At 41.4% G+C, this 26,061-nt stretch overlaps 1 pseudogene; it reads right to left on the bottom strand.

Moving 5' to 3' along the window:
• LOC149302395 (sentrin-specific protease 6-like) overlaps positions 1-25,540 on the bottom strand; it is a 34,208-nt pseudogene extending 8,668 nt beyond the window's left edge.
• Between the last annotated feature and the right edge of the window lie 521 nt (positions 25,541-26,061).

Below are 26,061 nucleotides of genomic sequence, written 5' to 3'. Positions count from 1 at the left end.
CCTCCTTTATTGCACTTTTTACCAGTACCTCTTGTTAGAACCCTAAGCAATATATGTGCCACAGAAGAAAGTGCCAAGGAATGGGCTAAATATTGCCTCCCAATTTACACTGGACCGCTGAGCTCACAAACCAGGCACACTTACCTAAATCTTTCAGCTGGGTTTTACATTCACCAGCGAGCCCATTTATATCTTTTGTATTTAAGTCAACCTCCGCATTAATAAACGTCTGGGACTCATCTGCTTCCGGAAAGCCCTGGTCAATTTTTCGCAGGCCGTGCCTTCCCACGCTTGGACTGCGTCTGGGTACGACAGCGTCGCTTTCAACAGTCCCAATGCTGGTGTCGCGGGAGACGAGAGCGTGCTTTTTGCTCGGTGTTTTTTTGGGGGTGTATTTTGAAGCAGCGCCTTGTACACAAGTCTCTGGATTACTCTGAGAAAGCGACTTCCCGCTGTTCTCTCTGTCTGACGTGGAAACCGGTGCCCGGGTCGTCTGGGTTTCTTGGTAGTAAGGGTTGTTGTAATATTCTGGTTTTTCTAATCCCGGAAAACATATGACCGCTAAAAACCAATGGGCGCTGGAAAATATTGTCGGAGACAATAAAGAAAAAAAAAAATGTTAGTTTGTATCTTTTAAATACTGTATCTTGATACTGCCTACAAGAATAACCAGTGTTAACATATTTTTTCCCCACTTAGCTTGAACATATTTGTTGTAAGCCAATAAAATACATATATCTATATATATATATATATACACACACATTATATATATATATATATATATATATATATATATATATATATACACACATACACACATACACACCTACTCTTACTCACGGTTTATATCAATTTAAGTTCCCTATTAAGTATGAAAACCACACAAGGACTGCATACAGAGCCATACAAAATGTGTTTCAGTCAATAAAAAAAGAATCGTCTGACACGTATGGCTCTGAATTTCAATGTAAAGTTTTTCTTAACTCCTCTGTATCCAATCCATGCCATCATGGCTTCCAGATCATATTAAATGCATTGTGGCAAAATGGAATGTCATTTATTTAAGTAGCTCCCAGCGTAGGGACTGGCTCACAAAAAATAAGGAAATATGGTAATAGGAAGAAGTGAGAGATTGTCCTCCACAGTACATGAACTACACTTAATGCAGTCTATACATTGATCTTTACCGCCTATGGGAGGTAAGTTTCAGCAAGTTTAGTAGGGTGAAAGCTTTTATGGGTATTTTTCTAACCTGCACAATTTTTCATACATATTTAATAGAAAAAAAAAAAAAGGGGCTTCATTTTTACCTTTCATTTATTACTCCATATGTTTCATACTAAACAAAGAGGCAAAATATATTGTGTAAAATGTCCATTCTCTCCTAAGCGTGTAATTTGTACAGGTGCATGTTGAAAAAAATTAAAAAGGGGATAGATCACTGAACAAAAAAAAACACCCCAAATGAGTACAAAGGGGTTAATTGTATTCTCATCCTAAGAGATCATAAAAGAAATACTCGTGTTAAGAGAGAATGAGACAAGGCTGTAAACATCTGTAAAGGACAAGCATTACTATAGGATTACTGTACATCTTTGCTCTGTAAACACTGGGGCATAATAATGATAAACACTTATCTGATGGTCAATTAAATAAGCTTCAGATGGCACATGGTTTTCGCCGTTATTGTTGTATAACACATGGAATGGAACAGGCCAAGTAACGTGTGATTTACATTTTAAGATTTTACATACGCTTCGTTCAGTGGAACAAAAATGAAGTCCTTCTGAAAGATATCCACATGACGTGTCCATGTTTTCACTCTTCCGTGTCTTCTTTGCTGTAAGCTGGAAAACGAAATTAAAGAAAAAATTTTACATTGCTAGGCGAAGGGAGACTTGATGAGTTTACTTCACTGGATTTTTAAAGGGAAAAAAGCCCCCCCCTTTGAAAAAATAACATAGAACGCACCCTATTAATCAGCATTTTCCTCTTGATACTATGTTAGCTGTGTGTGTGTGTGTGTGTGTGTGTGTGTGTGTATATAGCGCACAATGAATACAAAAGCATGCACATGATAGCTGGATCACACACAGTCCATTTGGGGAGCTTTTGGCTGTAGTTGGGCAAATCTACAAATGCAGTGAGGCTTTTTGGAGTTTGTAACAATACAAGGACTTGTTTCAGAGATCAGCCCATTACTTGAAGGTAAAGGCTCAATTCCTTTTGGGTTTTTTTTTGTTTTCCCTCAAACACAGCCCCTTATTATCCTCCTACTTTACTTTAATGATGTAGATTAAATGAAGAGTCCAAACACTTACGTTAGGTTTGCAGTGTCCTGGAGATTACGTCTCTCTCTCTGATTGAGACGCTTATAGAAAAAAGAACTGAAAACATGGATTCTATCTGCATCTTTTCTTAGTTTCTCTAGTACTAAATACCTGGACAAAAAGAATTCAAGTTAGTAACAGATCTCAAGCAAGGATCTCAATAGCCAGACTTTATCATACAAAGGCAGTACACTAAAAGTGTATAACCCATTCGATGTTTGTGTATCTGCTTTCTAATATCAGAAATGTTTAGAAAGCAAAAAATAGCTCTAGTTAGTTTCATAATGTGAATCAAGAAATGCAGCAGATATCAAAGCAGTGATTAGATCTATAGGCTCAGTCAAGGGACTTGCTTGTGAATGAATTACAAGGTTATGTAGCTTGCTTGTATTGTACGTCAAGCTATTTTTGAACACAGAAATTGTGAAAGCTTAAAAAGAAATCACTGGGCTCCGTAATAGAGTGATTTTGTACGGAACACGCTATTATACATGTAAGTGTCTGCTGTTCCGCTAGCAAGTATAGTAGCTTTGACTTCACTGACTTCAACAGAAACGCTGCAGTGCATGCATGAAAAGCATATATGCTTCACTAGAAGCGAGGAGAGGGGGAAATGAATTAGAAATCTATCCTCAATATAAGACATATACAGTAATTCAGGGACTAAATGTCTGCATGGCAAATTCTAAAAAAGATCTGGCATTTTTGTTATTGTAATAATTGGTGGAATTGTTTTGGGTTTCCCATAAATTAATAGAATAAGCAGTTAAAAAAAACAAACAACTAAAATATTTGGCAATATAATTTAATAAATAAATCAGTTTTGCAGGTGTCTGAAAATAAAAACAGATGCAAATAAAAACTAAATGCAGAGGTGACATAACAATAAAAGAACATGAATCATTTAGAAAATGATCACTTCCGAGTGATATATTTTAATGTCTTTATAAAAGGTCTATAATGACTACATGACATATTACAACAAAACACTTGGGCGAACTAAACTTACTTCAAGTAGAAATCAATAATTACATCATTTAAAAACTCTCCTTCGTTCAGACAATGAAGATCTTCGTTGGTGACGGAGATTCCACCTTTGGCAGGTGGAGGTGGATAAACAAACAATCTTTTCATGAAAGAGGGGGGAAAAAAAAAGACAGGCAAATCAAACAGTTAAAAACTTACTGGCCATTTAATAAACAGAGAAGGGTTCATATAGTTACGGTTTTGAAACGTGTTTCTCAACCAAAGTAAAAATTATCAAGCAGTGCAACAGACATCTGGATTAAATGTGGAGCATGACATGGAATCTTACAGCACAATGGCCTGATAAAGTATGGCATAGTTGGGGAGAGAAGAGGTGCTGATACAAACGCAGCACAATTGCTCCAAAATGTGAGCCTGCAAATAAGCATAAAAGCTCGATGTCAAAAAAGGACACTGGAGCTACAGAAAAACGCTACTAAATGTTTAAAGATCTACAAAAACTCACAGATGTTAATGTATGCATAGGACAGGGATGTCTCCCACGAACACAGGTAATGGATGATAAAGCAACACGTCAAAGTGTAAGACCTACATACATTCTAACCCTTAACAAAAGCTACACATGCTTTAGAGTTTTGGGGATTGGTGGGGTCAGACTTCCAAGCAGATATAGACTGCTCATTATGCAAAAATGGTCGCCAAGTTACAAATACCATTAATGTGTGTATAGAACAAGAACTTACTTTTCTATCGGCCCAACAAAGACCGTATGCGTGTCGCCAGACTCCTTCTCCTCGTCATCAGTAAAAAAATGCAGTGGAGACGGAGCGCTGCGCAGCTTCATCCGGGTTTCAGACGCAACCTACATTTTAGCACACAAAGAACTTTACTAATCAATTCCCTTCAAATAAAATGTTCTTGAGAAACCTTTGAAGAGCATCCCACATGAAGTATTTCCAGGGCCGGCCCTACAATGGAGCCGACTGGGGCAATTGTAGGCGGTTTTTTTTGAAGCGGAGGAGAGAGAGAGAGGGGCAACGAGTGGTTTTCGCTTACCCGCTCGGCGCCCCTCTCTCTCTCCTCTGCGGCGAGTTTCCCTGTTCGGTCTCTGTGCCGGCTTGTAATGCAGAGCGCCGGAAGTGACGTGAATTTCGGGCGCTCAGCATTACAAGCCGGCACCGTGGCAGCACAGGGAGACTCGCCGCAGGACTGTTTAAGGGTAAGTACCGGTGGGAGGGGGGGTAGATAATGCCGCCCCCCCCCCCCCCCCGGCGTCGGCAGGGGGCGGCATTTTAAACTTCGCCCCAGGCGGCGTTAAGTCTTCGGCCGGCCCTGAGTATTTCCATCATTCAATTCCTAACTGGATCATATAGTACATGCCCTGTTACGTTGTACATATTATGCAATACATTTTATCCCATGTAAATCGGCGTGGATGTTCTTCAGTTACATAGGTGACAAAAAAATGATCTTATTGCTCCTTTGGCTCAGGAGCTTTCTACGTACGGCAGTTATACATGAAGTCAGTAGATGTAGCAGCAGCCAGTTCTATGCATGCAAGATGAACATCACATTTTTGCTCGCATACATTTGATTGCTCAGGTCCTAGTGACTTCAATGGGCACGCTACCGGGCATTTGTAGGAGCCATGCCTCTGTTTGTATGCATCTTCTCCTTTAAGCAGAGTCCCCTTAATACATACTTTAAATAAATAAAAATTAGAAACTGCAAAACTGCATAAGGGCAGCCCAAATTGTGAAAAATAAATAAAAAATACAATAACTTTTAATTTGCATGTACGTTTTGGTTAATAGGTCATATATCTGGGTTTATTTTGGACTGAACAAGAACATTTTTCCCATATCACCCCAAGCGCCTAGATAAAGAGCTACAAGGGTTTTTGTAAGGAACCCACACTACCTGAAAATCCATAAGAAATAATGAACGTTATGCATTATTATCTCAACCGACTGCACTCGAAAAAAAAATTCTGGGAAAGGCACACTCAATAGCGATACGAAGTTTAATTTCTAATGCTGCATTTGTTTACCAAAGGGCTAAATTCAGAAGACAGATAATGGAGCACCTTAAGACGACAACTGGTTTCAAATATGTTCAGTTGTGAACGCGTGGACTAGACCATTCGGCCCATCTAGTCTGCTCATTATCCCTGATGTAAAGACTAAGCCCTTAACCAGTTCTTGGTCTTGTCTTAGAGTCAGGATAGCTTTATGCCTGTTATATGCGTGTTTAAAGTCACTCCCTGTATTAGCCTTTACCACTTCTGATGGGAGGTTGGTCTACTTATTAACGGCCTAGTAGAGTAAAGCTTGTTTACATTATATGAAGACCCCTGACCCTCTAATTTGTCGTTTCTTGTTCTAAGACCCTTTCAAATAATATCCTATTTTCTTAAATCCCTTTAAGTATTTAAATAAACTTACGGATTTGCCTACACCTCCCTTCTGCAGCGAGCCACGTGACGGAACGTCTTCGGTGTGTTTTGTGAAGGCAACCAGTCTTCCATTGGCTTCATCAAATGAAACCTTGATGAAGAACTTTGACATGCAATTTCTATTGCCGATCTCAAACAGAATATTTTCAAACGCAAGAGTTGCTTGTAAGTTAGGGACGTCCTCAAAGATTAAAACGATGTACTGTTCATCTACATCTGCGAGAAAAAATAGCAGATATTAGAAAGCATTTAGTATAAGCTTACATATGGAAACGCATTACGATAATAAATGATCCTTTTTCGCATATCCCATAGCGTAAACGTAAATGGCGTACATCATCTTTAATCAATTTCTTCGGCATTTTTACTTCCTTTAGTTGTTTTTTTTACGTCTCAAAAAATTTTGGGCAGATCATAATGTTTTTTTCTTGCATGATAATCAGCATTTATACCCTTTAGTTAGTGAAGTTACAAATGAGTGACTTTTCTTCTCCTCCTAGCCGTCTCCACCAGAAAAAAGAAAGCATACTTAAGTATACTTCCTGTACATATGCTGTAGCGCTCTCACGGAAATCAACAAGGGTGACAATCGCATGTTTATTATTATCCAAGGTACAGTACTTCAAAATGAAATGAGGAAATAAGTGAATGGTCCATAAGGGCCACAAAGGATTAGTAGAGCCCAAGTTCATCTTCTGAGGCCACACTGCCCGAAGGGATATCTGACCCCTTCCTTTCCCTAAGCTTGATCACCCCACAAAGAGAGGAACCATTGAAGACTTCAAGGGGAGATCCAAAAGGGGCAAACTAAACCCCCCACCCACCCATTAAAACAAAAATAAACCTTCTAGGGTCCAGCTCCATTCTGGCTATTTCCAGGGGCGATTTCTGTACAAAATACTTTCTATTTAACCCCTTCAGGACCGGGATTTTGATAGTAAGGTGTCGCTAAAGGACCGGAGCCGTTTTTGTGTTTTTGCTATGTCTTTGTAATTTCTCTCTTATCAATTGGTGCACCCACACAAATCATATATTGCTTTTTTCAGCACAAGTAGGGCTTTCATTTGAAACCATATTAAGCTGGGTAGTACATTGTTTTGTTTGAAATAAACTGGAAAAAGTGGGGAAAAATGAAAAAAAATTTTTTTTTACAGTTTTGTATACATACAAATTGTACACACATTGAACCAATGGGAAAAAATTATCCCAAATATATTCATTAAGTTGTCCTGATTTGGAAACTGCCCAATAAAGCCAAGATTTTCATCTATTTTGACCAGTATAGGGCAAATATTGCAAGGCATGCATCACGTTTTTGAAATGTAATTTTTTTCAAATTTGGCATGGTAGTCTAATAACTGCAATAGTTGTCACAGATATTGATTATCCCCCCAAAATTATATGTTTATGAACAGTAGATAAGTCAAGGTGTACAACTAGGGTCATTTTGACACTTTTCAAACAGGGATTTTATCGCTAATTGCTGCCAAATTTTGAGGTATTTTTATATTTTTGGGGTTTTTTTTGCATATGTTGCAATGTTGCTTTAGATTTCAAATGGTGTTCACCAACATCCCCCGGTTCCAACAAGGCCTCACATGCATGGTTCCTGCATTTTTTGAGGAAGCTATGAGGGCAAACCGGGAACATGCACAATTTAGTTTTCAAATTTGGAATTTTCAGAAATTGGTTTACTGGGCCCATATCCCATTTGGGACATTTTGGAAGCCCCCACTGTAAATTACCCCATAAAAGTATATATTTATGAACAGCAGACAAGTCAAGGTGTTCAACTAGGGTAGTTTTGACAGTCTTCAGGCAGCCATTTCTTCATTGATGTCTACCAAAGTTCACGGAAAATGTATTTTATTGCGTTTTTAACGCATACATTTCAATGTTGCACTGAATTTCTTGCACACCATAAGTGCAACAGTGGAAGAAAACACCACATTTTGTTCACCAACATCCCATGATTCCAACAAGGCCTCACATGCATGGTTCATGCATTTTTTGAGGAAGCTATTTTTGAGGGCAAAACTGGAACATGCGCATTTAAATTTTTAAACTTGGAATATTTATTTATTTTTTTTTTAATCAGATTACTTGTAAGTGACAGGTTTAGGCCGCTGACATCAATCAGGGAGACCGATCAATAATCAGCGACTTAAAATGTCACCGACAAGTGATCAGGTAATAATGTTTTTTTTTTTTTATTACTATTAATAATTTGTGTTTTTTCATAATTACCCTAGATGACCCCTCTCTTTGTAGGGCAGGGTCATCCATGGGCTGCCACAATGCTCCGATCACTCCTATTGGCCAGGAGTGATCTGATCATCATCAGCCCAGCATTTGACCTGGAAGCACCCTGGACTTTCAGGTCAGTGCTGTTTTTTTTTTTATTTATTATTATTTTTAGTTTTTTTAACTCTTTTAATGCTGATGCTCAATTGAAGCACAGCATTGACTGATATTTAGTCCCCACAAGCTTGTGGAGACTAATATTAACCCCTGCAATGCTGCGATGGGGGTCATACACAATCGCAGCATTGAAGGGGTTAATTGAGCAAGGGAGGGGGTGGGGGCTGGTCTCCACACTCATGTGGAGACCAAAGAACCCTGTCTCCCTGTCCTTGAAGCTGCCTCTGGCAGCTGGGACACAATCTCCCATAGACTGGAGATTGCAGGGGAGGAGTCTCTTTGATCAGTCCTACAGGACTGATCAAAGGGCTTGTGGGGGGGCTCGTTTTTGCTGCTGCTGGTCTGCCTGGGCTTCCAGGCAGACCACCAGCAGCAGAGCCCCATAAAAAAACGGGAAAAAAGGGGTTAACGCTGCACTGAAGCTCTCATGGAGCAATCAGGCAGCAGGGGGGTGTTGTGTCAGGTCCCCACACTTGTGTGGGGACCCAATCAACACACCACCCCCTTACCTGAAAACGCGATTGCAGGTTTTTCTGCAATCGCGGATTCAGCCCACAGAATCACACCGTGGGAGTGATCGTGGGCTTGGGGCGGGCTTAGAGAGGCTGTGCTGTCTGCCCAGGAGTCCTGGGCAGACAGCAGCAGCAGCGCCCCCGCGATCACCACGATTGTGGCGATGTGGGGGCGGTTTTTGGGGATGACGTACCTGGTACGTCCCGGTCTACCAGTGACCAGGAAGTACCAGGTACGTCCCGGACCTGAAGGGGTTAAACAAATACATTTGTGAGGGTAAAAACAATAGGTGCCATTTCAGGCCCTGCGGCAGGCATAAAAAAAACAAAAAAACATTTTCCTGTGGTTGCCAGCCGAAATGCAGTGTGTTTACCATATGCTATCAAACGAAAGATATTTAAACATTACTTACTTGGAGATCTACAGTCATACCAGCCAGTGTCGTCATCTTTGCTCATACTGAGCTGGGATTGCAGGCTTTGACAAGCAGCCGGTACAGTTTGTAAAAACACTACCGGGAGTTTCCGAGTACAGCACCATTCACACTTTATGAGCTCTGATGCCTTTAACCGTATTTCTTGGAATCCTCTTTCAGCCTTTCTGGGTATTACTAGAAAATAAGGACAGCATTAGCAACTATTTTGTTTTCAACATTAACAATCCAACATTTCAGCTATGCAGCATTACGTGTATAAAGAGAACACAGAAAGCACAACACTTCAAAGAAGGATGGCATGGAGGAGACGAGGCAGACATTAAAGGCTCCATTTGGTCCAAGTTATTTCTATCCAACTGGTGGCCTTCAAGGCTAACAACAAGGCCGGTGTGCTACCTGAAAACCCAAAAGTTTCTATCAAGTAAAAGGAGCCAATTTATTTTTAAAATCAATATTGCATGTGTTCCACAAATGCTGCTTATTTATCTTCCCTGCCACGTAGGCAGTATTGCTGACCATCTGTGCACGCGTAGGCAGAGCATATTGCATTTAATCTCTCAACACCGAGATCTAAACACCGACACTCGATAAGTCTCAAAAAAACAAACACTTCTTACCTTCAAGCCGTATCTGAATGAAGTCAAGGCAAAACTACGGGCAAAAAAAAAAAAAATGGAAAATCAAAATGTCATGTTATGATTTAAAATATTAAAGTAGAGAAGCACAAAGATCCAGCGCAAGGTTATACGGGAACATATTTTTTAAAGCTAAAAAAGGTTATGTCTTCTTCCTTTTTCAGATCAATCAAAGTCCATCTTAACTTGTAGTATGGTTATAAAAGTGGTTTTACCCTTATGGAATACACATTCTACATATCCTAGTGAATGAGATCAGATTATTAGGAGGACCCAACACAAAGTTTTCCCCATAAACTCCCTTCAACCTCTAGCGAGGACTGTTTGGCCACATGTGTGTTCAATACTCTTTAGAGGTGTGAAGTGCCTCTGTAAAAGGCTTCTTTATTATTTAACCCCTTAATGACAATTGCCGGTCCTGGCACGGCACGGAAAAGCATGTGCTTTACGACAATTGACGTGCCAGGACCGGCACGTCTTTAAACGGGTGCAGAAAGCGATCTACTATCGCTTTCTGCACCCAAAAAGCGTTGCTGAATGCCTCGACCTCGAGGCATTCAGCAACGCCGCGATCGGCACGAAGGGGCCATCTCTGGCCCCTCCACGGGGCGTCAACATCCGCCATACTTTGTATGGCGGCGGACGCCCGTTTTAAAAGCGTTTAGGAGGCGATCGACGATCGCCTCCTAAACTTAAATGGTGTCGCTGGAATGCCTCGATCAGGAGGCATCCAGCGACACCAAACACTAACCTTTTGATGGGCTGTGACCGCTCCGGAGAGCGGTCACAGCCGCAGCTGCCGGCAATCTTCGCCATCAAGGAAGATGGCCGCCGTCCTGTAACAGGAACCACAAATTTTAAAAGTTCGCTAGATAGTCCAGACCATCTAGAGAACTTTGGCTCCACTTGCAGGTTGAATACAGGTACTGCATTCACCATGCAAGTCAATGGAGCCCAGCTTTCTAATCACAGTGTGATTAGTAAAAATAAATTAAAAAATAAAATAAAATTAATAATAATTAGAAAAAAATAGTAAAAAAACAGTAAAATGTAAAAATCATTTCCCACTGATGTCACTATCAGGGGAACCTCCAAGTTGAAAAAAAATGTTAAATTTTTTTTAAAAAAAAATAAAAAAAAAATATATATATATAAAAAATATATTTTTGTGAGCAAGTCCTAAAATTAGCATATTAGCTTAAAACAATTCTCGCATGGAAAGAGTTAAAATACTGGCATATTAAATGCCCGTGGGGTGTCTACTTTTAAAAAATGTATGATTTGATGGGGTAAATTGAATGGGCCGGGTTCAACAACGTCCCAATTAACACGGGGGGAAGGATGGCCACACATCTAATTTCCAATTAGAAAAATGCACACGTACCAAATGTGGCCTTTTAGTTCCCCCAAAAAATGACACACCCATGCATGTGGGGTATCACTGCACTCAGGAGATGTTGCTGAACACATTATGGGGTGTCGTGTGACAGCGGCATATACCAGGAGCTGTAAATTCATACATAAAGTAGGTGTGTGTGGGAAAAATACACACACAAAAATATTACTGCAAACTTTGAAAAAATGCTGGTGGTAAAATATGTGCATGCAAAGAGTTAAAATACCAGCATTTAAAATACCCTGTGGTGTCTAGTTTTGAAAAATATATGGTTTTGTTGGGCACACTGAAATGGCCTGGCTCAAAGATGTACCAAATAGGGCATGGGCAGTGGATCCCAAATGCCAAAGTTCAACATTGAAAAAAGCGCATGCCCCAAATGTGGCCCTTTTGCCCCAAAACAGCCAGGCAAAATCATTCATGTGAGGTATCGCTGTACTCAGGAGATGTTGCTGAACACATATTGGGGTGTTTTGTGATAGTGACATATACGAGAACATTTTAATTCATACCTGAATTAAAATGTGTGTGGAAAACCAAATGCAAAAAAATGACTACCACAAAGTTTGACAAAGACTGGTGGTAGATATGGTGCATGGAAAGAGTTAAAATACTAGCATTTGAAATACCCTGGGGTGTCTAGTTTTCAAAAATATATGGGTTTATTGGGCACACTGAAATGGCCCGGCTCAAAGATGTACCAAATAGGGCATGGGCAGTGGATCCCCAAATGCCAAAGTTCAACATTGAAAAATGCGCATGCCCCAAATGTGGCCCTTTTGCCCCCAAACAGCCAGGCAAAATCATTCATGTGGGGTATCGCTGCGCTCAGGAGATGTTGCTGAACACATATTGGGGTGTTTTGTGATAGTGACATAAACTAGAACATTTTAATTCATACCTGAAGTAAAATGTGTATGACAAAACAAATGCAAAAAAATGACTACCATAAAGTTTGACAAAGACTGGTGGTAGATATGGTGCATGGAAAGAGTTAAAACACTAGCATTTGGAATACCCTGGGCTGTCTAGTTTTCAAAAATATATGACTTGATGGGGTAAATTGCATTGGCCGGGTTCAAAGATACCCGAAATGGCACAGGGGGGGAAGAATTACCAGATTTGGAAAAAATGGCTTTGAAATAGCAAAACGCTACCTGTACTTATTGCCCCATAATGGGTAGAAAAAAGCAAAAAAACATAAAAACATTGGGTATTTCTAAACTCAGGACAAATAGTAGAATCTATTTAGCAGGTTTTTTCATTACCTTTTATAGATGAGTAAAAGATTTTTCAACTAAAAGTTAGAAACAGTCATTTTTTTCTAAATTTTTCACCATATTTTATAATTTTTTTAATAGTAAATAATATGATACAATCAAAACAATGTCATCTAAAGAAAGCCCTTCTTGTCCTGAAAAAAACAATATCTAATGTGTGTGGGTTCAGTAAACGGGAAAGAAGAAAATTACAGCTAAACACAAGCAGCGCAGAAATGTTAAAAAGGCCATTGTCACAAAGGGTACAAAAAGTAAAATCAGCCTTTGTCTCGAAGGGGTTAAACACAACATGGCGGCAGATAGCTGGCCGCACATACAGCACAAGCAGAACTACATGCATTTTCTATTGCTTATATATTTAAGTATCTGAGCCACCGTTGAGATCTGTGCCTCTAAAAAGATATGCAGCCAATGCTCGTCCGCCGTCAATATTCGCTTAATGAGCCCTGATAAAGATAGGAATGGCTCCTGAAAGTTGGCGTGAGCTTGATTACTTCCGTTCATGGTCAGGTTCTCAACAACTATTTTTGTTGTAAAAGCTTTCCCATGAAAAGGATTTACACAAAACAGATTCCAGTGGTGTTTAGCATTTAAGTCCCTTTATCCTACATGTGTTTGAAAAGCCTGAACACCCACACACATGAAATCAGTTTAAGCAAATTAAAACTACTACATACCACTACAGGCTCCACTACCATTCGGCAGAAAGTTCCTATTCGTACGTTGCGGCAGCGCAGGATGACACTTTCACAAATGTTATTTGTGAAAGTCGCCGGCTTGGTTTCACACTGAGCTTCTAATGATGATGAACATTTGCGTCGTTTAACAGGGGTGTCTGGGACAGGATTTCCGAACTGAAAAACAAGAAAGATCCTACTATTCAATAAATGAAAATGAAGATTCAAATAGTAAATTCATGTTTCAAGATGTTTTTCCTTAATTTTCTGAAATATGGAATAAGCAAAGCATCAATCTACACAATAACTATGAAAAGCTGCTTAAAGGTGGCTCTGATCAGTCTGATGGATATTTATTCCTTCAATGGCTATAGGTGCAGGAGGTAATTTTTTTTACATATACATTGTGCACCCACAATTTGCAATTTCCACGTCACACAATGTATTCATGAAATTAATTCTGACATCTTACAAAAAATGTTAGCACCCATGTCTCCACGGGCAAAAGAAAGCGGATGCTATGGAAAAAAACCCCAAACCATTTACTGATTAATCAAAGAGAATGAAACACATGTAAGTCATACCTGGTCTTTCATCTTTGCCTTTCTGGGCAGTGCAATGGTAAGGGGGCTGCTACACAATTTTTGCTCTAATATGAAGCTGTTCTCTTTCAGCGCTGCCTCCACTTTGCCAGAAGAGGGAGCCGGAGAGGAGCAGGCAGGATCGGCGGGCCGCGGAGAGACGCTCTCCATTCTGTTTGCACTTCCCGTGCTGGCATTATCTTCCTCGTCATCACTAGACAACACGACTTAAAAACATATACATGGAGAAAAGTTAATCTGTGTGGATGCAGTAAAGACAAATATAAATAGTTCGATAAATTGTGAGGACTAAACATTAATATATGATATGATACATCTCTCTCTGTACACATCTCCATTAAGCATCTCATTTTTTTTCTCTGAAAAGGTTTCATTAGCATAATAAACAGTCCTACTTACTCGGGTCGTTGGGTTCAGATGATCTTGTATTCCTTGGCCTCGTCACTTTTGTACCTTTGGTTGCACTGCCCTCATTGGTGGATGGGATTTTCCCATTTGCTGGATACTGCTTATACCTGGGAGAGTCCTGCTTCAATATCACGCCAATATCAGAGTTGCTGTAAGCACTAGAGCCATAAAAGTTTTTTGTGTTTAATCCTATGTTCACAGACTTCTCTCCCGGGGTATTTTGATGTATTGAAGGCCGAGACAGAGGAGGGGATTCGGTCAGGGATGCGGCTGGTTTGCAAAGTCTTTGTATCTCTCCACAACTTTGGCATTTTGTCTTATTTTTATTCTCCTTTACACAAGCTACGCAGTATTCGGGAAGGTCGTTGTGTTCCATGCCCTGGGGTTAGGCAACACAAATGTTTAAGCACAATCAGGTTCTTCAACAAAATGCAAAAACAGACACCGTGGGGAAATGTAATACTGTGTGAAACACAATCCACCAGAGACGCTTTAAAACGTGGAAGAGTATTCAGACCATTCAGAAAATGGCACTGTGGAATTCCCCTCTGCATGAGAGAACATTTGAAAACACTGGAACTCAAAATTAAACACTGGTTTGTCTTTTGGGAAAATAAACTTTAATCCTTATGGCAGATTGGCGTCCCCACGAAATGGTTTTGTTCCCCTTGTAAACGCATGGAGGGATTCTATAGAACCACCTCATGCATTCGCCTCTTTTTCCACCCCCGCCAGCTACTAGGCTTGAAGCAGATGCATTTGACTAAACACGCTGCCTGCTGGCAGTTCTAGTGTTGGCTCACACACCAAAAAGTGCTCCCATTTGTTTCAATTGCTGCAAGAAACCAAAAAGTGCTGCGAAATCACAGAGAAAGAGCTCTGGGGATGCAGCTTCTCCTAAAGTCCCTTTTCCCCCCATACAGGTTAAACAATGGTATGTACTTTAATGTGGATTCCTTAGTAGTGCTATACATGACACTAGGGGGCTTCCCAATGTCTTGTTCCTCCTAAATACAATTAAAATTATGCTAACTATATGGAGCATAAGCTCATTAAAATGAAATGGGTTAGGAAGTGCAGGACTCGCATCTTTTCAGCACCCTCTTCTGGTAGTGCTCACTCCCATCAGCCTTTAGTATTCACCCAGTTACTTACTTAGGCATGAAACTAATCTAATAGGCTACTTCCAAAGCTAAGCTAACATGCACACAATAAATATAAGGGTTAAGCGACCAGACAAATAACATACACTTGCATAGTAAATTATCAGGTTACCGAGACGCACCTCTCGCTGGCATATTTGCGATGTGTGAAGCATTGATACATCCGTCTCGAGTAAACTGGTGCGGCGCTTCAATTGAACCTTCCTTGTTATTGCAGGCTCAGTTTCCAAATCAGAGTCGTTCTTCCTATCTTGCATACTATCTGTGTAACAAAGGTTCAGGAAACATAACATTTTCCCTAATCAGATTTAGAATGACATGGAGAAAGACACAGTACAGTACTGCAGTCCTAAAAATATAAGAGAATCAACACAAATACAACTTTTGAGGAACCACAATCACCCCTATGTCCTGCCAAAACTTGGCATTATATTGTGTGATTTTATAGCTCCACAAAAGCTGGGTGCCCCTGCAGTTGAGGATAAACACTATTTAACAACTCTCAATATGCCAGATTATAAAATGAAATGCCCACTCGAGGCAACATTGCACATTTAAGACAATTAGTCCCCATTTAGGGTTGCAACATATTTTTGTTTTATAGATCCTTTCCCAGGCACGGCCAAATAGAGTAACTCACCTAATGTCTGAGACGGTGCCAATCTGCTAGGATCATTTTCTACCTTTTGAACGTGAGGTGGGTATTCCTTCCTTAAGATGAGAGAAAAAAAAATAAATAATATATATATATATATATATATATAATACCTTTTATTCCATAATAAAGTAATATTTAAAAACCACACATGCACTATGCAAGACACACAACAAATGACTGCGTAGAACAAAAATGTTTGTGCGTATTACAACACAAGAAAGCGATGCTGCCTTTTAAGAACCATTGCCTTACCTTTCCCTTCTGTCCAGACCGCTTGAAATAGGAAAAAGAAGAATGCATAAGACACCCAAAAGCTATTGCAAATCGCTGCTTCATCAGTATAGGTGTATAAATATGCTCAGATTTCGCAAGCGGTGTTTAGAACATGCATTTGGTGTGTGCCACTGTCATTTGGAGATCATCCGTTACTGTCATGCAACTTTCTATACAATTTCTCAGAGAGGTCAGTGAAGCAAACTGAATTTACTCCATCTACATGTGAACAGAACGAGAACAGCAACACCAAAGAGACTATTGTTCCACAACAGGGAATCAAGTCATTTTACCTTATTCATTTTATTGAGGGTCTAATAATCCATCTCATGCTGATACTACAGGACTTCCTTTGGAAGAGCATACAGAACCAGGATATACCGTGCGGTCTGTCAGATTATATATATCTCCAATAGATGAAGTACTCACAGTATTTTCACTTCAATTAAAGGTGTAGTTTATCACTGCATCAACGTTTCAGTCTTGGAGACTTGAGACAAATGTTGGTGTAGCAATAAACTACATCTTTATTTGAGGTGAAAATCCTGTGAGTGCTTTATCCTTGGGACTCCATAGGACCGAGGTAACATACTACTATTTGAGTCTGCCGAGGACAAGGGGCTCTGGATTATATATATTTTTGTTTTTGTCCCTTATACATACTTGTAGGAACATGTTTTATTTACTTTTTAGCTTCTTTCATTTTTCTTTTTTCCCCAGTATTTTTAAGTTTGAGTTTCTGGATCTCCTTAGTTTGGACGGACGATGCCCTGGTAAGTGTATTTAAAGCCGTGAGAAGCTTAATTCTTTTTAGGATTCATATAATAGATAACTACCACAGCACTAGAGGAATTCTCAAGAAGAATATATTACCTTTGGGCAGCAGTTTTTACAGATGATCGCTGGATGTTGGTGTGATGAAAAAGTCTTCCCTGTACCATAGTTCCTTGACCTGATATATTCTGTACATTTTCTCTAAGAGGGAGGAAAAAGATAAAATTGCATAAATGATTTAGTAGTCTGCATCTGGTGCGGTCTTCCTGGATGCACGCAGATCTGTGTTTTTGTACAAGCAAAGAGAATACAAGCTACATGTCACAATGTTCAATTATCTCCTAATGCCAACCCTGTGTAAAATTGGAGCTGAATAAAAAAAAAAAGTTAGCGGGAGAGAAAAAAAAGACTCCTAACATATAAATACAGTAATTCAACCACTAGGCAAAGGGCAGACACTTTTTTTTTGGTCATTGGGGAAGGTATGTTAAGGAGTCATTCATTAGAAGAACCAGTTAAGGAAACATAGAATTTGACAGCTAGACGGGCCATCTACTCCTGTTTTTCTTGGAGCGATTTGCACGCAGTAAAATGCAGTGGCGGCCATGGAAAATATGCACTGCAAAACAAGAGACTAAAACGTTCCTTTGACCAGTCTCACGGCACAGCTTTGAGGCAGAATTGCACCAAACCCCGGTCTCTTCTCGCACTTGTTAAGAAGCTCTATAGTCTTAAATTGTAAGAAATAATAATTGCAAGATCTTTATTGTGCTTCATAAAAGAATCTATAGCTTTTTAGTCTTCACCCACTGCATGTGCTTTAAGTTACATATTATCACAACATCAGTCTACTCATTTACAGAAACGATGGGGTCAGAAACAGGCCCGGACTGGGACAAAAAAATAGGCCCGGGCATTTAAGACTGAGCAGCCCATTTTTATTTATTTATTTATTTTTAAAGCCCACCCTTCATGTACCATCTTTGCATTTCCCCAAATCACTTAAACATTCATGATAGACACAAACACTTACTCACTCATTCACACAAATCATTAACACACATTCATTAATGCAGTCTCACAAATCATTCAAGCAATTCATCCACACATGAATTCATTAATTCTCATACGCACTCACACACTTCATCCACACATTTACTCATTCATTCTTGTACGCATTCACACTACCCCCTCTCCTCATCCCCTTATCTGCCCCTTCTAACTATGTTCCCGCTTCCCCAGTTCTCAATACATACCCCCTCTATCTCCCCCTTTCTATCTAATCCCTCTCCCCCCTCCCTTACCCTACTTACCTTGTTGCCGGCGTAAGCAGCAACTGCGACCGGGTCCGCCACTCTAGGAGGCCGGGCAGCCCCCACGAGGGCCGGCCTTAGGGGTGCGTAGCCGCACAGGGCTTAAATTAAAACATCGGGTTTTTTGTTTTTTTTTTTACTTTATTTAACATCCTTCATGTTAAATAAAGTTAAACAAACTTTATTTAACATGAAGGATGTTAAATAAAGTAAACAAAAAAAACAACCCCTAAGGCCGGCCCTGGTGGGGGTTGCCCGGCCTCCTAGAGAGGCGGACACGGTCGCAGTTGCTGCGGGCTTAAGGGGCAGGTGCCCCTTATGCCCTGTGTTATTGCGGCCGCATAGGCCCAGTCAGTCCGGTCCTGACTGAGCCTATTTTAAGGTAGGTGCCTGGAGCTGCAGCTCCATCAGCCACTACGTCAATCCGGCCCTGGGCCGCCCGGCCCACCGGGAAAATGCCCGGTGTGCCCGATGGCCAGTCCGGGCCTGGTCAGAAATCAAACGTACTCATACCAAGTAAGTATTTCTCCATTCATGATTCATATATTGTAATATTCCAAGAGATAAGTCCCTGGAATATTATTTATGCCAACTTTAAAGGCAAGGAGTATAGCTTCCTATAAGGCACTTCATATAAGAAACGTACTCTTTAAATAAGTATATAAATACTGTACCCAAGTTTCTTGCTGGTTCCCAACATGTTGAGGCCGATTGCATTCCCTTTTAAAGGCTTTAAGTGCAGCCCTCTGCCCCTTTTCTCATACGTTCTAACATCTCCAAGACCCCGGGCTGTTCCAGGCCGAAGCTGTCTGGACTGCAAAGAAAGACACCAAACAGCTCATTAACTTGGCAAGAGCCTACAAAATAAACTAAGGCTTCCTAAAATGAAGGGTTGAAAGAAACAAGGAAAATATAATAATACCACAAGGCGAGTTTGAGCTAGACCTCAGCATTACTAGCAGCTGTGTGTGGTTGTAATGCCCAATTACTGTCTGTTACTTTGTGTCCCTGATCATTTGAATAACAGTTCCAAAATACATCATGCAGCTTTCCAAATGGTCCATAGATGCAAAAAGCCGGTGAGAACATTTTTTATTTTTTTTTCTTACCTTCGAAGGTCACTTGAATACTTACACCAAAGAGCGTGAGCTTATTACATTTTTATATTTAACATATATTCTGGTGCTTTCGCACCAGAAAAGCGTGGAGCGCTAAAATATTTTTTTTTTGTTTATTTTTTTTTCAGATTGATAAAGCCAGAAGGTGAAACGCGTATTTGGAGGACTACCAGGACTTTTAAAGTACGCACTATTTTATTCTTTGTATACTTTGTTGGGTTGATTTTAACATAAGTTTACAAAATAAATGTGATTTTACTGCATCCTGGGATTTCCAAACATTTGGTGTGCTGCAGCTGCTACCTGCTTCAAAGAAGGGTCTGCCTACCCTATATTAGGCACAAGCCACAACTCAGAGCCAGGTAATTTTATGGCTCGGAGAAAGAAACCACAGAAAGACGTTTAGGTGAAGTGTCGCCTTAAGGGCACAGTCGTGTGTTTTTCAGGAGCGCTTTTTTTAAAGGCTCCGTTTAAATTGTGAGTACGCACTCTGTAGGATATATATATACTATCTATTTCTATATACAGACACACTGCTGGTTCCCAACATGTTGATGTTTCTGGGTTTTTTTCATTGCATGTTACCACTCAGCGACTACTTATAAAGGGTGAGTTAAAAAAATAAATAATTTTAGCGCTCCACACTTTTCTGGTGCGAAAGTGCCAGAATATATGTTTGCACTTTGTCACTTTGTAGAATAGGGGGTCATTCCACGTGTGTTTTTTGAACTGTTATCTTCTAAACCTTGCACTACCATCACTACTGTTCGCTTTATTTTTATATTTAAGCTGCATAAATTCATTTAGATATGTAAACATAAGATTTAATTAATGAATGTTCTTATATACGGAAAAATGGAGTAAAAGAAAAAAAGGTCTAAAATAGCTGCGCATTTTATATTTTTCCAGCAGCCAAACATTCTTTATTATATGGCATAACTTACAAGGTAGTCTAAACACAAAATGCCAGAAATAAAGGGGGGGGTTGCACGCAATTGATACCGGTGGAGCCAGACCACTATAATGCTCCACATTGATTCAGCTCTTTATAGAAGCTGGAGTAAAACACGCTGTATTTCTTGCAAAACAAGGGATTTTCATGCTGTTAAAAATGTGCACACCGTTTTGTATGATTACTGGCAATGCTCAGCAAGACACCTCATACTTACACATAAGAAGACTTTACCACTTGCCTTTTGCTCAGAAATCTGAGCATCGACCCCATCACTTTGCTCTACATTGAGCAGATTCGCCTCACTGTGGATTAGAACAGGAGAGGGGGGAAAAAGGTGAACAAAATGTTTCAAAATACACAAAGAAATACCTTCGTATCACAGAACACATCTCCTGCGAGCCTAGGAGGTGGGGACGCAAATGCACATCAGGGGGGGATTTTGCAGAATCCATCCATGCTGAGGGTTCCTGAGAACCGAAGCAGAAGAATGGAAATACTCTCTTCTGCAAATAGAAACATTTTGCTTTTGGGGGGCCAGGTCAGTACACAATGCTGGCCCAAGTACGTCCATTAACTACGGCTCCGAGACAGGGATCCAATGCTGTCAGGTTTTAAACAAAGGTACATTTTGGATAGTTCGATGAATCACAGGTTTCTTTCTTTCCAGCCTTCCGTGGCTGCTGATGTCTCTTGAGCAGGTAAGCATGCTTTCGCACAAAAAGGCAGAGCTCAACCCACAGCATGATCATGCCCCAACGCCTGTGTGTATACGGAGAGACCTCGAAGTGCTGTCCGGCAGTAAGGGGTAGCAGCATTTGATTGAAAAATTGTTCAATGAGCTGAGGGAAAGCGTTCTGTAAAGGACATTATTGCCCTTTCAACAAATGATGCATATTCACAGGATACACCAACATAAAATCAGAGGCCTTGAAGGGTGAAATATGTACAGAACGAGCGTCTGTACGTCGTCTCGCTTCCATGAATACATGAATGCAGCCCAAGCAATACCCCGCGTGACAAGATTGCATGAAAATTGCGCAGTAAATTGCAAATAGTGTGTCTGTGAAACTGCTCATTAGCAAAACCAACACACTGAGCAATTGTTACAGTTTTATTTCCAGCTGCCATGTTCCTTATTACAGCTGCCAGAACCTTTTCATTTTCTCCCCCATTAGCACCCGTAAGGTATCCCATTCTCTAAATATTACATATTGTAGCTCAGGCATAAGTAAAGGCATTTACAAATTAAACTAAATAAATATATACAGAATGAGTTATCTTCATACTTTTTTTTATTTCTCTTTCTTTTTACACTCTTGGGAAATCTTTTCTAAAAATGACATAATGACTGTGTCCCATAATATAAGTCTATTACACGTTATCCATCTACCAACAATTTCAGGTTGATGGCGCCCTAAAAAAACTTTTTTTAATACGACTTACCTTCCAGCAATACTCCTCACCAAAAAATATCACTACACTAAAAATATTAAACATATGAACACACAGCATACTACCCTAAAAGTGTAATTTTGCCTCCATCACATCAAGAGCTCTTGGTCTTATTTATTAAGAGTAAGAACACGCAGACATTCTACTTACTCTTTCTCAACATCACCTTCGCTGTCTTCTGAATTGTCAAAAGTCCAACTGTTTCTAAAGCCTGCATCTTTCTTTGCCTGAGCTCTTTCCAAAGCTGAAATGAGAATATACAGCAGTTTATTAAGAATTGGGAATGAAGACATTACACTAATATATATTACATATATATATATATAACACAGGGCCACTGAAAAAGGTTGATTTAGCAGTTACTGGTTTTGAAAGCGGTTCCAGGATAAACGTGTGTTCTATTTTTACTGCACTTGCAGAATGAGGAAAATTCTTCCTCCCCTTGTGTCTCTAATGAAGGCAGTAATGGAAGTAGAAGCCGAACACTACAACACATACATGGTAAGCAGGTGGAGGGCAGTGAAAATAGAATGCATGCATTGATTTGCATGTAGTTACATACATGGAATCCGGGCAGGAAACCGGCATCATGACCGCACAAGCCTCTTGTTGTTATGGCACAAACCCCAAGAACCCAAGTGACGTGCATACAAAGTTGAGGTCATGTAACCTGCTGAGTCCATGTAAAATGAACTGCATTAAAGAAGTGAGGTGGAACAGGGGAGTGCCTTTAAGGGGACAGAACTTTATCTTCTATATGAATTGGAAAGAGGTTTCCGAAATAGTACTGTGGATGCCTTCTCTTCGCTGTTCTGTGGTAAGTACAGACAAAATTTCACGTATTTACTCAAACTTTTTATAAAATATACATTTTCAGTTGATACCATTTACAAACCATCTGGATATCTTCTAGAACCACAACCAGATGGAATGAGCAAGCCATGACAAAAAAAGGTTTTAGTGTGGCCTACTAGCTATAGCTGCAAACTACAAAGTCTACTGCCACCAGCTACTGCATAGCGAAGGCTCTGCTGATGAAAAATACAATCATGGAACAGGCCAAGTGGCACTAAGACTTGCGTGGCATGGGTTCTGAGTCACGGTACCTCAAAGGAACATAGTCCCACACATTAGGGTTAATGTAATTGTTCTGGTTTAAACATCTTAAAAGAAAAACATGAAATGTGCATATTATGAAGCAAATTACTACAGCTAGACCCATCTGCTGTTATAATGAACGTCTTGTGTCTGCCAATGTTGCAGTAAGCAGTTTGCCTAAAATTACCCAACCAGCCTGTGAGGATCAAGAAATCAACGAACACTGCTTTAACAGGGAAGAGAGGTTCATTCATGCACTTTCACAAATAATTATGAGTTTGTCTCCCAACAGTCTACAAAGAGACAAACTAGCGATGATGTTGTGCAGGTGCAAACCAACAACATGAGAGAGCTGGGTCAGTGAAACAGGACTTCTGCAACAATGTTTCCCTTTAAAAGTCCAATATGTTATGCCTTTTAAAGGGAAACAATGTATAAGGATACAATAAAGTTGTTTTTTTTCTCTCTGACGTACGTGTGTGTGTGATCTTCATGCTCCCCTCAAGCTTTTGAGAACTCATGGGTCCCTTTTCTAGATTTTCTACTGGAGAGCGCAGAGGCCTCAAAACCTTTGGTGACTGGATACTTTCTTCAACGAATATGGCGGCATTCGTCTTCTTGCACATATTTTGTAAGCCACATGGAACATTGACATCCTCCCCTATTGCATCCACACATTATATCCCAAACAAAAAGCCTTTAGAAATGGGTAAAGATGAATGCACTTATTGGACCTCATCTTTATTTTAAATCTATTAGCACTAAAATATACCTACAGTACATATACATAAAACACATGCATGACATTACACAGTGCTTGCCTCACTGATTCCTGCATATCAATTTCCTTGTACATACCTAGCAGGCATTCTTCAAACGGTTAAGAGTTACATACTGTAAGGAGAAGTTGCAGCTCTGGATTGCTTTCTGCGCAAGCAAGCAATGGAGCACCCTGGCGGAGAGTATTTCACATGAGATTGGAAGCTTATTTGAGCAGGGCCTCCTCACCTCGTTTCTGTATGTAATCTTGTTATATATTACTCGCTATGTCCCGTCTACCCTTTGTTGCAGAATCTGACGGCGCTATAAAAAATCTTAATAATAATGATATAAGCACAGGGAGCGGGTGATGTGTTCTCATGCAAGTTTAGGAGCTGCAGGCAGAGAGAGGGGCAAATGCATGGGAGGGGTGAAATGCACGTGACTGGGCACACACATAGGACTAGTAACATGCTTGTGTACATCCACGGCTTCAGTACGAAACATGCATTTAAAAACAGCAGCTGCCCGTACTTTCTTAGGGGTCAACTCAGTGACTCTTGTACGAGGTTGTCCCTTTATAAGTCATCAGGAGGGCAGAGGTTGGGTCAGACTAGTTCTCTACAACCCCCTGCAGCTCACATGATGACGCTAGGAAACAGGTGAGTAGCTGGTAATTTTGGTGGCCCCTTTGACCCAGCCCTAACCGACCGTACAAAACTCAGCAGACAAAGCCTGTGCGCGGCGAGGAACCCATTACATGTTCCTACTATAAACTGTACCAAAGGCAAAGCCCGTGTCCACTGAGAAACCCCCATGAGGGGCAAAGATTGTACCTAGTGAGGGAAACGTGAAGCAGCTCTCGGGGTGAGGCCTGTGCCACAGAGTGCCTACATACCAGGGGAATCCCTTAAGCAATGCCCCCATGAGAGGATTGTTTACCTCAAGAGGAGCAAAGGGTCATGAAATAACATAATAACACTAAGAGAAAAGCTCTGCAAACCAATGGGCGGTTCCAAAAAAAGCATTGGGATCCAGCAGACTCTGTGAGGGGGGGGGCAACACCAGACTCTGTGAGGGGGGGGGCAACACCGGACCCATCAAGCAGACTCTGTGAGGGGGGGAGGGGCAACACCGGACCCATCAAGCAGACTCTGCCAGGGGGGCAACACCGGACCCATCAAGCAGACTCTGCCAGGGGGGCAACACCAGACCCATCAAGCAGACTCTGCCAGGGGGGCAACACCGGACCCATCAAGCAGACTCTGCCAGGGGGGCAACACCGGACTCATCAAGTAGACTCTGAGGAGGAGGAGGGGGACACACCAGACCCATCAAGCAGACTCTGCCAGGGGGGCAACACCGGACCCATCAAGCAGACTCTGCCAGGGGGGCAACACCGGACCCATCAAGCAGACTCTGCCAGGGGGGCAACACCGGACCCATCAAGCAGACTCTGTGAGGAGGGGGGGGGGCAACACCGGACCCATCAAGCAGACTCTGCCAGGGGGGCAACACCGGACCCATCAAGCAGACTCTGCCAGGGGGGCAACACCGGACCCATCAAGCAGACTCTGCCAGGGGGGCAACACCGGACCCATCAAGCAGACTGTGAGGGGGGCAACACCCGACCTATCAAGCAGACTCTGTGAGGGGGGCACCTCATGAAAGACTAAGCTTTTCGCAGGAACACAAAGACTGCATTTGCCGAGCCGCACGTAGCATAGTAATCATGGCTGGTGAAGCACGGCAGGGAACGAATAAACACTGGGAGAATTGTAGACACGGCCTGGGTCTCACCTTCCAGAAAGCGGCTATCTCCGCTGCCCGCCATCTTCCAACTCACTCCATGACCAACATACGCCAGGAACCCCGGCCTCGGGCAGGGGATAAGCCCAGCTACGGCTCCTGTCAGGAGAGCAGGCCGGAGAAGGGACGGCTACTGGGAGACTGTGGGATTAGACAGGCCTGAGCCGGGATTGGAAACAGGAGGCCGGAGCTAGGGAGGAGCCTGGGCTCACAGGCCGGGAGGGGGGAGCTGGGATTCACACACTGGAAACAACAAGCGGTTTATTCTCTGCTTCGTATACCTAGCGCTGCTCTCACTACAAGCGCACTGCCCGGGCACTGCAGCGCCACCTGCCCCCCGGAGGCCCTGCGCCTGCTCACGGTGCTGTCAGTGCTCGCCTAGCAGTGTACCTCGGTCCGTGTGTAGAGCCGAACACATAGCGGACGAGCAAGAACGCGGCGGGTTTCCTGTGGACTGTAACGTCTGCATCTCGTTTCAGGATGCTTAGAAACACAGAATTTGGCGGCAGATGAAGCCGCCATCTAGTGTGCCCGTTTTCCTGACGT

This window comes from Sceloporus occidentalis, unplaced genomic scaffold (genome assembly GCF_023333645.1).
Source record: "Sceloporus occidentalis isolate IW3139 unplaced genomic scaffold, rSceOcc1.0.p SCAF_19, whole genome shotgun sequence".
Taxonomy (NCBI): domain Eukaryota; kingdom Metazoa; phylum Chordata; class Lepidosauria; order Squamata; family Phrynosomatidae; genus Sceloporus; species Sceloporus occidentalis.
This window is presented reverse-complemented; position numbering and strand designations above follow the sequence as displayed.